Source organism: Sebastes fasciatus, chromosome 17 (assembly GCF_043250625.1).
Source record: "Sebastes fasciatus isolate fSebFas1 chromosome 17, fSebFas1.pri, whole genome shotgun sequence".
NCBI classification, from domain to species: Eukaryota; Metazoa; Chordata; class Actinopteri; order Perciformes; family Sebastidae; genus Sebastes; species Sebastes fasciatus.
This window is the reverse complement of record NC_133811.1, coordinates 12,457,711-12,470,450: the sequence shown is the minus strand read 5'-3', so window position 1 is coordinate 12,470,450 and position 12,740 is coordinate 12,457,711. Positions and strand designations below refer to the sequence as shown.

At 40.3% G+C, this 12,740-nt stretch overlaps 1 protein-coding gene and 1 long non-coding RNA gene across 2 annotated transcripts in view; one reads left to right on the top strand and one right to left on the bottom strand.

Moving 5' to 3' along the window:
* The window catches only part of col9a2 (procollagen, type IX, alpha 2), a 153,213-nt gene that overhangs the window by 37,355 nt on the left and 103,118 nt on the right, over window positions 1-12,740 (bottom strand). Inside the window, exon 2 of the mRNA XM_074613367.1 lies at window positions 11,735-11,799. The gene's annotated coding sequence lies outside the window, so the exon portion shown is untranslated. The remainder of the gene's footprint in view (window positions 1-11,734; window positions 11,800-12,740) is intronic.
* Window positions 6,628-7,874, top strand: LOC141754368 (uncharacterized). The gene is made up of 2 exons (XR_012590616.1): window positions 6,628-6,820; window positions 7,536-7,874. It is a non-coding gene; the product is annotated as an uncharacterized LOC141754368 (long non-coding RNA).

Genomic DNA, 12,740 nt, shown 5'->3' with positions numbered 1-12,740 from the left:
CGATAATGTAGCCAGTGGGACCCACACAGCTTCCATTCATATGATGGGTATCGAATGAAGTAGAAAAAAAAAAGGTATGAAATTATGTACTCTATTGGTATTGGTATCATTTTAAGGGTACCTGTATTGGTACTGGTGTCGTCATCTTTTTAAACAATACCCTTCCCTAGGGGCAATTTCCTTTTGCACTTGATTGCGAGGCAAACAAACACAATTGTGTGACATGTACTTTTGTTTAAACAAGACAATTACAAGGTCTACAATCAGGCGGTGTGGAAGTAATAGCTGTTTGCAGAAGTAAAATCCATATTCGCTGCAAGGATTTTCATTTGTCCCTGATCTTACAAAAGGACAACTGTTCCTGGAACTGAACTAGTTTTATATGATGGAGCCATGCAGTTAGAAAGCCTCGTTATACCAACCAATATTCAATCACTGCTGATACGCTGTAAAAGGGTTAATGACATGTTTGATGGAGGGGCAAGGGACAATGTCATGGCACAAGTCATTATAATGAGCTTGTATTATAGGACACATTTACGAGTGTGTAATTGTGTTTTTCAGCCCGCGATTGCTTGCACTCGTAGGACATTTTGTCCCCACAGCAGTTCTTTTTTCTTTTCTTTACCTTGCGGCAAATGCAAACTGACTCCCTAACAACCTGGGACCGAGAATTGAATTCAGTGGCGGTGCTGAAATTGGTGTTTTTAGTTCATGCAAGTCTAAACAGGCCAATGTTGTGTTTTAATATTGTTTGGATCCCACCTGATGTCAAGGCCACTTTTCCAGAGCTACTACTGTGGCAAGGGACCATGCAATGAGTAAATGAGAAAAAAACACAAACACACAGAGAAGCCCATGCAACCCTTTTACTCAGTCAGAGGAGCCACGAGTGGTTATCAGTATTGGAGGCATCACAAGCCCTCCCTCATCACCATCAATCTGTCTAAATGACTTTTCTCTCTCTGCCCTGTCTCTCCACTACTGCTGCTGTTGCTCCTCCATTTTATCCACACATTTTATCTCCCAAAATCTCTCTCCCTCTCTTTAATTCCTTCGTTTACAACCACTTATGTGCATGCGTTTTTTTTTCTCCCCCATTTCTTTCCACTCCTCTCTCAACTCTTTGCTCTCTGTCTCTCTTCTCATTCATGATGCATGTCTCTCCATCTCGCCTCAACCTTCTCCCACCCCCCCTTGATGAAACTGCTCCATGACTAAGCGAGCATCGGTGTGATGGATAGCCTAATGGGAACAGATGAAACATTAAAACCATAATTCACAGGGACATAATGTTCCGAAGAGTTCAGTTGAGATCCACTCGAGATGGTACTGTATGTGTGTGTTTGTGTCAGATTATCTGTGTTTGTGCACACTTCCGTGAACGGAGTACATGTTTATTTGTGTGGGGGCGTGGATACACTTTGTCTTGACGCTGCGTTAAAATCTTTCTCGGATGTTTTGTGTACAGTTTTGGTTCAGCGTGACATTATAAATTACACATCATCATATATCATCATTTCTCTGTTAGTTTCACGGTGAACCAGAGGCTATTAGATGCAGCACTGCTGTAAATGCTGTCTCGGCTATAGGCAGGAATTTGCCATCCAGCATGTGTCATTACATTTAGATACATACTGTATATGATGACAGGTGATGTATGTTTTGTTTTCTATCTCTCGCGTGCTGTATTTGTCTCACTTTCTAGTCTTAAAGCACTCACCATTTTAATACAGGACTAGAGAGCCATGTCAGGTTAAAGCTAGCCAAGGAGATAGTCACGACTAGCCTTGGCTAAATCTAAAAATATTCATATTAATGAACCAACATCTTGGTAATTCAGTTTGCTGTTCCACATAACAACATGAGGCAGTAGTTAAATACAATTATGATGAATATAAAAACTAAAGCTAAAAAGGCATGCAAACATTTTTTAATAATAAGTAATGGTAACTTCAAAGTGTTTGACTCTGGTGGAATTCATGCAATTTGGGGTGTTTAAAGTACCTTTAAATGACATAAGAAAAGATATTTAATTGTAGCTTTATTTATTATATCAATTTTGAAATAAATATTGACATTGAAATAAGAATAATATGGATGTTAATAGTGGATGGACAGACAGCAAAACAGATGCATTTAATTCCTATAAACTATTAACTAAATAATTAAATAATAAATTTGCTTATGTATATATTATGTTATCGCACACTTGCTAATGTATATAGAGGTTTATTCTATGTTAATAATTTACATTTTTTGTATGTTAGTTGTAGTACTCAGGTATATTTATAGTGTATTCCAGTATTCTTTGGATATATTTATTTAGTGTTGACATGTACATTTTATATACTGTTCATGTACATTGCTTGGATAACCAGCGGCTGTAACACAATCAATTCCCAATTTGGGATCAATAAAGTGCATCTATCTATCTATCTATCTATAAAATAAAAGAAAAATACTAAATAATACAAAATTTAATTTTTTAAACAAACTAGCTTTAACGGACAAAAAAGCCTTGTAGATAAATACTACAAACATATGGTCTTACTATGCAGTATTTCCATCGCATTTCCTGAAGATTGTCTAAAAGTAGAGTACTTTATCTGCTCTTTTTTAGGCATTATGTATGGTATATGCCAACACATTTTTGGGGGGTAAAATAATTAGCAATAAAAAACATAATATTAAAGGTCTTATTGATAACAGTTTTATGTAAACAAAGATTAAAAAAAAAAATAATAATAAATCCACAGAGCTTTTAGAAAGGTGCTGAATAAAAGTATGGCTTTTCCTGAAAAAAAATATTATGATTGTGAGTTAATCATTTTAAAAATTTTGACGGGTTAAAAATTAATGTTTTATTTATCTCTGTGGAAGATATCGGACGTTTGGTTCCCACGTCTAAAGCCGTGGGCACACTGCCCGCATGAGGCTCGCGTGACGGCAGCGTCACGTCGTGGCTGCGTGATGCACACCTAGGGTGTTCACACTAGACGCGAGTTAGCTGCCTGTCGGGAGCGTGTCTGCTACCTGTCAGCTGTGTTTCTGGTGCTGCTGACAGCCCTTTCTTTCTACATAGAGTTTGCCTTTTAATGGCCATTTAACTTCATGAGAAATATAATTTATATTTATTTTAGACAGAGAAAGGTTCAGAAACGTGTGGTAATTAGTAAATAATAGTAATAATCCACAATTAAAACTCAGTACTGTATTCATTTATGATGCTTTCCAAGTCACTGCTTGTTCCACATCACTGTCCGGCACATATTTCAGAATAAAAGCCTCGTGTTAACAAATGAAGGAATTCTGTGCAAAGAAAACCCGCTTTAGGGCTTTTATTTCTAAATGAAAGCAGGAAGTGTTGATTTAAACCCCAAACGTTATACATTTTTTGAGCTCCCAAAGTGACTGCGTGTTTCCACAGCACTGACTGCTCATATTTCAGAATAAAAGCCTTGTGCTAACAAATTAAGGGATTTGACTAAAGAAAAAACACCTGAGGGCTTTTATTTTGAAATGAAAGCAGGAAGTGTTGATTTAAAAACAAGTTTACTTAACTTTACTTTTGTTTCATCTCCGTAACATATTCTACAGATAAACCTCGAAACTGCAGTAAAGTCTTGCTGGTATGAAGTTAGTGAAAGTGATGTAGTGACTGTATATTGTCCGTGACATATTCTACAGATGTCTAGACATGGAAACTGTATTATGTAGCTGATATGATGTCCATATACTGTCAATAGATCACCTTCACTGTCTGTTGCTGCTGGGACACGCAGCTGAGACGCGAGCGGCTCGCGTGTAAAATAGGCGACCCTTCTATTCTATAAAATAGACGCGCGTCTCATGCGGGCAATGTGTCCACTCTAACCTGTTAACATGGACGCCGAAATAAAAAACAACACGCCACGCGAGACTCACGCGAGCCTCAAGCGGGCAGTGTGTCCACCACTTCAGAAGGTTTGTGAGCCAATAGTATAACGACGCTGGAATCATGTGGTATCTCCGGGTTGTTAGTTAGTGTGGAAAAAACAAATAAAAAAGCTGAGATTGACGGTGAGTGCCTGGCAACGACTTGTTGTGAAGTAAATTCAATGGAACGGGGATGGAGAATGCAACATCTAGTGGCTGAATGTTTTCAATAGCACCTTTAAGTCATTATAACATTTCTATCTGTTATGCTGTTTGCCGGCCTAAAACCGAAAACCAAAAACCTTTACACCATTTTGTCTCAACTGCAGTATGTCAGTAGTTAGAGCTTTGACATGTTAGCAAAGCACTGTATATGGGAAAAAATCCATACATCCATAAATTCCCATTGACACACTGCCTACACACTAATGAGCTCCAATCAGTGACCATGTTACGTCCCCCAGAACCGGATGCTAGGGGCCTAAAAATGTACGTGCACATGCCCGCGCAAGCATCCACGTGTATACACACACAAAGGATGCCCCCGGGGTGGAAAGGTGGAAAACTGCACCCAGGTGTTGGTGTCAGGGAAAAGGAAGTTGACTACTGAGTGTGTGAGGGGTCGGAGGTCATGTTGCACGTGTTCCACATGAAACCTAATGTAAGACATGCCAAGCCATATTTTTAAGACTGTTTGTATGTTTCTGGTTCTCTCTCAAACACACACAGACGTTAATAGCCGTATCATTATACAAAGCAGTGACACATGTGTCTACACGGTGGTTGCAATACAACAATATGTTGACACTGCAGCCATGACGTTAAAGTAAAAGCAAACAGATAAAAGCCTGCATACCCGTGAGTCTATATTTTTCATTAGCTTTGGAAGGTAGCAGCGGTTGGGCTATTGGGGCACCAGCACGGACTTCCTGATCCTCAACACACAACAAAGGCGATGCAAGAACAGCTGTGGAAAAGCAGCTGCTTCCAATATGCGCTTCATCCATAAAAGACTTTGTATTACCTAATCCCACAGCACAACAAGAGAGGTGCCTCCTAATCATACGCACACACACACTCGCATCCTCAAACACTGCAGTTTGAAAAAAAATCACATATGAAGCACATTATGGCCGGGTCTTTATAGTTTGAATCACATGTGGAGCCACTGAAAAACCTTTCTAACCAGAGGGAAGGAAAAGAATGGAAACAGACATGTTGAAGGAGCAAAGGTGACTTGAACTGTGACAGCGTGAAGCTGACGATTTTCCCGATGGCTTACAGTTAAACCTCTGTTGTGACAGCGCAAACCGCATTCTGTGCGAGCGGTCCATAACTGCGTCCCGGAGACGATAGAAAATGTCTTCGGAATGCAGTAAACTCACTATCAATGCATGCGCGACGCACCCTATTTTTCCCCCTGATAATGCTGTATTGCGAACAACAAATCCATGTTGAAATTGGCAGGATGAGAGCTTGTAACATTAGCTGTTAGCTCCGTGGAGGAATGTGCCGTTTACTGGCTGCTAACAACAAACGTTAACTAGCTCTCGTCATGCCAACTTCAACACAGGAGGTGTCATTGATTTACATTATGATGCGTTCAGGCTCTATTCAGTGAAAACTAGCAATGGGCGAAGGCAAATTATAACATGGTGTGTTCAAATGCAATCTTGTAAAATTTCGTTTTTGGCAAGAAACTTGAATGAATACAGGTGTTGGAAGGATATGTTTTCACAGCATATAAAATAAATATTTGAGAGGGAATTATGACCTGTTTAACTTCCTTACAAGAAACAGTATGGAAACGGTAATAAAGAAGCGTATGTTGAAGTACATGGGATTTATATTGTTTTACCGTTGTATCAAATTGAGAATCATGGAATTTCAATGGTATTGGTATTGACTACTAAATCTTCGGTATCGTGACATGCCTAATTTATAGCTCGTTCATTGTCGTCATCACACCCTTACAAAGCATCACAACCAATCCTGTTAAAAGTCTGTGCAAGTCATCGTCGGGCAGGAAGCAACAGCGGTAAAAAACACGCCACATTACAGTGTTCATCTGCCCATTTCTCTAATTAATTACGCCCAGGCTTCGAAGCGGTCCTTGTGGTGTTTTACAAGAGACAGCTTGCTATGAATAATGGTCTCTTGGCTGTGTAACAGGCAGCTCTCACATAGCAGACTGTATGTCTCACAGACGGATAGGAGTAGCAATTTAAATGGTGTGAGAGAGAGAGAGAGCGATGTCGGGACGTTTTTCATTCAAGAGAAGTGGATCAAATGGGGAACGGATGAGAAAAGGTCGATGGGAGACAGACGCGGATCTGGACCTGCTTTGCTTAATGTTTCTGTTTTTTTATGAGGGCTGTTAAATTGTCTATGTAGAGCGGTTGGCAGGCCAGAACATACAACTCTCTACCTGTCTACTTTTTAACAGTCGACTGAACGCTGGAGCATGACTGAGAAACCGTTATTTCCCAAGTGCTCATTTGTCAACGGCATTATTTTTTCTGTCTGCATCAGCCTCAATCAATTACACGCAACTACATTTCATTTTTTAAATTGCGGTAAGGTTGGGTTTTATGGTGAATAATAGATTTTCTCCAGCCAGTGCAGGAATTTCCTCTTTGGACAAGCCTGGTTGCTTTGATAGGCGGGGTCAGGAGCGGTACAACTCTCCTGTACTGAGGAAGAGGAACACCGACCGCTCTATTTGTTTAGTCTCCATGGAAATGAATGCGTATCATTGTGTACACAATCAAAAGGGTCCACGGGTGAATCACTCTCCATGGCATTTGAGTTACGATTCAGTCTCCGGCTCTCAATGTGGAGCTTTTGTTTGTTCTGGACCTGTCACTTTGTGATTATGTCATCTTCAAGCACCTTTGCCCCGGTGAGTTGACCCACAAGGAGTTTGATTTAGCTTCGCTGCGTGTCTTTTTAATGAACGTGGACTGTAGCGGGACTTGTCTCGCTCTTTTGGTTTTGTCAGATGCGGTTCACTCAAGTTCATCTTATTTCCAGTTCAAATTAGCGTAGCTAAACTTTGTTTTCGCTTCAGAACGGCTCCCCTGGGCTCTCCGTTGCCTGGATGCCTTGTTCTCTCAGAAACAGCATGAGGAGAGGCAGTAAAGCTATACTAACATCATCATCGTTGTTATCATAATTATTATTAACCCACTGCAGAGAGTAACAGGCCAGAATGGGCGCTGGGCACTTCTCACATTTACCAGTGTGAACAAACAGATCTTACACAGATGGTCATTTTGTTGGTGACAGCCTGAGCAGATGAGAGTGGATGAGGATGTTAAGTGTTTTGGATGGGCCTTGAAAGGGGGAACTTTAAAAAAGGGGAATCTGGGGCAGTTCTGTTCTCTCTCTTTGGTGTTTCCACCCTGCCCAGGAGGAAGGTTTAGATTGCTGTGTGGAGTGATGGGTCCCACTGCGACAGGCTTTCAGCATAGTGAAAACTTTCACCAAGTTTGTCTTCTAAAAAACAAAATAAAATATTGTATGTAACTTGTATTCTCCCCCGTCTTTTCTTGATCCTATTTAACAGAAAACATCATGTTTTTTTTTACAATTTTGTTTCTGTCACTTTCAAAAAGCTCTTTTCTCAGGGGACAGGGTTGGGTGACAAGCGGTGCAGACAAGGAAGAATCCCAGTCGCTATACCCGCTCCAGAGGGAGGCGAGGCTGAATGTCACCTTCAAATCCAGCCGGCGGATTGATTCAGGGCCTTCAGGGACCAGCGGAAAATACCTCGGCCTGACAGGAGACACTTAACTAAACAACCAGCGATCCCCCTGGGAGAGTGTTAAACTTGCGGCACACTGTGAATTATGGGCCCCAGGCAATTTCTTTTTACATCATACTTTGTTTTATATGGCAGAACGGGTGTTTATCTTTGAAATGTACAATTCAATAAACAAAAGCACTTAACCTTATATATGAGATGTTTCCTTCCAATTTCTGAGACAAACCTAAAAATAGTGCCGATGACTGACGTGAAAATATATCAACACAGGTTTTTATTGTGACACATAATTCATCACGTGGAGGATATTTCAGTGTGTCTGGCAATGTATGTGTTATATTTTGATGATCAAGGATGTCACATTTGTTTAAAAGTGCTTTTTATTCACTTTCCTTTACTATTTTTCTAAGACTTAAGTCTTGTTTGTAATTACAGGGTCAGGGTTGTCTTAAAAACTAAGTCTATTTTGTTGCTGCATTAAAAAGATTTTTTAACAACTTTTTAACAACAATTTATTATCTTAATAATAATTAACAATTCAGTAAATGTATTTCTATGTATATATGTGTTAGCTTTTGTTTTACAAAGTTAGGAAAGCAATATTTAAGTCAAGCCTGATGTTGCCTACTCTTAAAAAAAATGATCTCAGTCACTTCCGCACATTGAAGCGTATTAATTAAAGACTGATATCGGATTGGTACTCGGTGTCGGACAATACCCAAAGCCCAGGTATCGGTATCAGGACTGAAAAAGTTGGATCGCTGCATCCGTAATCATGATTTTCATTTGGTGAATTATGGTCCCATTTAGAGTCAAACAGACTATAAAGCAGGGGATGCTTTAGGGCGTGGCTACCGTGTGATTGACAGCTCGCTACTACGGCGTTGCCCGGTCTGGGAGTTGTCCGTGTTTTCGTCCTTTCCTAGTGCCTTTTCAGGTCATGAAAGTTAATAACATTTTTGGTTGCCTAAAAATGTCTTATTCAGCATTTTGTTGTACTTAGCTCCACCCTCTCGTGTCACTTCTGGTTGCAAAAATACAAGATGGCGATGGCCAAAATGCCAAACTCAAGGCTTCAAAACGGCATTCCACAAACCAATGGGTGACGTCACAGTGACTACAACCACTTTTTATATACAATCTATGGGCACAGCGGCGCTTTGAGCTGAATGCTACCATCAGCATTACACAAAGTACAGCTGAGGCTGAATGGGAATGTCATTAGTTTTGCACATCTTTGGTCACAACCTAAACAATCAGACAAATGGAAATGTTTGACCTGATGAAAAGTTAAGGGATCACCAATATCATTAGAAATAATCCTGAGAGGGACATGGATGTCATGGGGATCCATCCAATAGAAAAAAAACTCATGGTGGCGCGGGAGGAAGACAGAGGCTCACCAAAGTCTGTAGGATTCTGGGAATCATGCATGTCTGTACAATATTTGGCATCAATCCATGTCGTAAAAGTTGACAGATTATGCAGATGGAGTGGACCGAAGTGGTTTAAAACGGCTAAAGTTATGCAAGTGCAGTGTGTAATGTGAAAAATGTGAGAAAGAGAAAAGCGTCTGTTTAAGTATTTGATTCACATGTATCCCACAGCTTATCTACACTTAAGGATATACAGTATATTCTGCGAGACACTACACTGAGTGTTTCAGAATGGGATGTAGGCGTAGTTTATGAGCAGATATTTGTTTTATGAAAGAATACTGGACAGCAGTCAAGCTGCTCTCTGCACTCAGCAACGACTGCTTTTCACTTTCGCTCATATCCAGTTGCGTAAGTGAAAGCAGACTGTTTGATATTAGATATTTATTCTCATGTTGCTATTGAACACTGGAAACGGTCCGGTGACGCAGAGCGTATTTCTGGACACACAACAGACCTGCCATCTCCGTAAATAATCATATCAATACATCGCTCTTCATCGTGACTCGCTGAGATTTGCCACTTGGTTTTATTTCTGCTCGGTCCCCGACCTCTGCCAAAAAGATCTAATCCCATCTTCCCTTTCGGTCTGTCTTTATATGAAAAACTAAGTGCAATAAAATGTGAATGTGCTTTTTTCTTTATTCTGCAGAAAGGGGCCACATGGGGAACAACATTCGGAGTCGTCCCTCTGGGTATTACAGTGTGAGGGAGTTTGCACGAGATCATTACTCTGTTGCGTCCTGTTACCCAATACACTTGCTGTAGCCATCTTTCATTTCACCTCAGACAAGTCTCTTATGCAAATATGTTTTAAACAGCAGCATGTTTGTGCATAAATTGTGGGAAAACTTTTTTTTTTCAATTATCTTGCGTTGCTCATAACTATGTTTCCAGATTTTTGGATCTCTGGGACCGCACTGGACATAAGAGTGACATCTGATTATTATATGGTAGTTGGAAGTCCGTTAATTTAATCAACATACAAGTCAATTTGATGTCTGACCAATGTCTAGAGAGAGACACGGCGCAGAATAAATCAAAACCACCCGAGGCTGAAGTAAAACATTCTTTGTTTTCCCACAGGAAGACGTCCCACACTGACGGCTCTGCTTGTGAAATCAGCTCCATCATATATATATGCAATGGAAGTTCATTTCCTAATGAAAATCAATCAATCGTGCTGCGCTCGCAAGGTGGGTGCTGTATATACAGTGCAGGCATGGGTATGAATTGATGCATGTCGCTATAGATCCAAGTCGCTGGTATTCTGAGTGATGGGGCCACACACTGGGCTGTAAAGCTGCTGGGTCATTAAGCGTCCACACAACAGTGGCAGTGTGGAATGTTCATCAGAGATAAGGGCTGAGACTCTACAGTGCATGGAAAGTATATGCAAGATTAAGGCTTTCATACTGTATACACGTCTCCTAATGCAATATTAACATGGGGAAAAAAGCAAAAAGTCAAAATTGAGGAGGAGAGAAAATGTCGAATTTGAAAGTCTAATAGTTCTTTTTTGGGAGAATTGATCACAGGAAGCAAACAAACATCATGTCGGATTTGTGACAGGGCAACTTCCTCTCTTGCTATCCTTCGAGAGTTTCTATTTAACTTCTTTGAGTCAGTGGTACTAGATCACTGTCACAGGGGAGTATTGAAAAGAAGCAGGATGTATTGAAAGTGAGTATAGAGCTTAGATTGTATATAACAAGTGGAACGTATTCTCCGTGGAGTCACCCATTGGTTTGTGGACTGCCATTTTGAAGCCTTGAGTTTGGCATTTTGCCCGTTGACATGTAATTTTTCTGGCAACCAGAAGTGACACGAGATGGTGGAGTATACAACCGAACCCTCAATAAGACATTTTCAGGCTACAAAAAAAAGGTTATAATTAACTTTCAAGAGCTGAAAACACATTTTGAAAGGGTTAAAGTTCTAAGACAAATACACGGACAACTCCTAGGTAGCGACGGTAGCCACGCCCTAAAGCATACCCTCCTTTATGGTCTATTTGACTCTAAATGGGACCATAATTTACCAAATGAACATAATGCTGTATTGAAGAAGACTTGAAACTAGCGATTGATACCATAAACTCATGTTTACAATGTTTACTGATGTAATAAATCAAGTGAGAAGTAGGCTCATTTTCTCATAGACTTCTATACAATTCGACTTCTTTTTGCAACCACAGGAGTCGCCCCCTGCTGGCTATTAGAAATAATGCAAGTTTAAGGCACTTCAGCATTGGCTTCACTTCTCAGACCCGGAGATAGCCCACTGGTATGGAGGCCTGCTGTGACTACTTGCATTCAGACTATAATCAAAAGGACAATCTGTGTTGCAGTGAGGATTGAATCTTTTATAGCACAGCGGGAGACAAGGCCGGGCGGGGGCATTTATGATGCATCAGAAAAAAGTAACAATATGAATGAAACATAATGGTGAGGTTGGAGAAAATGGAAAGTGATAGAGAGGCAGGTTTGGCTGACAGAGTGCAGAGAGAAACAGAACAGACAGCGGATGCCGAGCTGAACTAGGCCGAAGTCTTTGAATGATATGTAAAAAGAGCAATGAAGTCCTGTAAACACTTAAAAGGCACTGAACTCACCTCCTGCCATTGTACAGCTCATCCAGCTGGTCTCATCTCCTCGAACAGTCTGGATCAGCCAAAGCCTATAGAAAGACAGACAAAGAGAAACATGCACATCAACCTCTGGACATCTACAACAGAAACCCAATGCAAACTTGATAAATAATGCTATTTAACGCTGAACAGATGATACCAAGTGGTAGATTAAAATGTATTTTTTGCCAAGAAATTGCTACATATGTTCTTGGTGGTTTTGAAGTCAAGTCATTCTGTGAGGGGTGTGAATCTTGGCACCACTTGACGATGTCGCTACGGGTAATTTAATTGGTTCATTTGTGTGGGGGGGCATTAAAAATTGTTTGCAATAAAAAATAAATGAATAAATACAATTGCTTTAGTTCCAACGGCCACACAGACAGTTAACTAGCTTGTGGGGGGTGACGTCTTCAGGCGTTGCTTAGTCCCATCTGTGATTTTGTGATTCAAAACATGGATTGCTGAGGTTAGAGGACAATCTGTTGCTGAGAGTTTTTTGACAGTTTGGACAATTTCCATTAAAACAACTGGACCCATAAAACAGAAACAGCTAATATATGTGAGACAAACACAACACAGTGTGCAGGAGCTGGAGGATCTTATTTACTGGAATACAAACTTAACGGCTAGATGGTTCCTTCCAAAAGCTGAATGATGTAAAGAGACAACTTAATCGTTGATAGCCAATGTTATATAGAGAGGCGAAGTCACGCCCCTTCCGGTGGACCAACATGGGACCTTATCTAAGGAAAAAATATGAATGGTAGTCAACGGGGGGAGAGACAAATCATTTTTGATCCCGTTTGAATTGCGCCTAATTAGAAAGACTACACACCCAAAAGTCGTGTAAGTGACGTCTCTCTCAAAACTAAATGATACTATGACAAACCTAAGAAGAAATGTGAATTTCTTGACTTGCAAAATTATGTTTTAAATTGACAAACATGTGTGTGATTCATGGCGTAATTCAAAGGGGATCCAAAAAAGA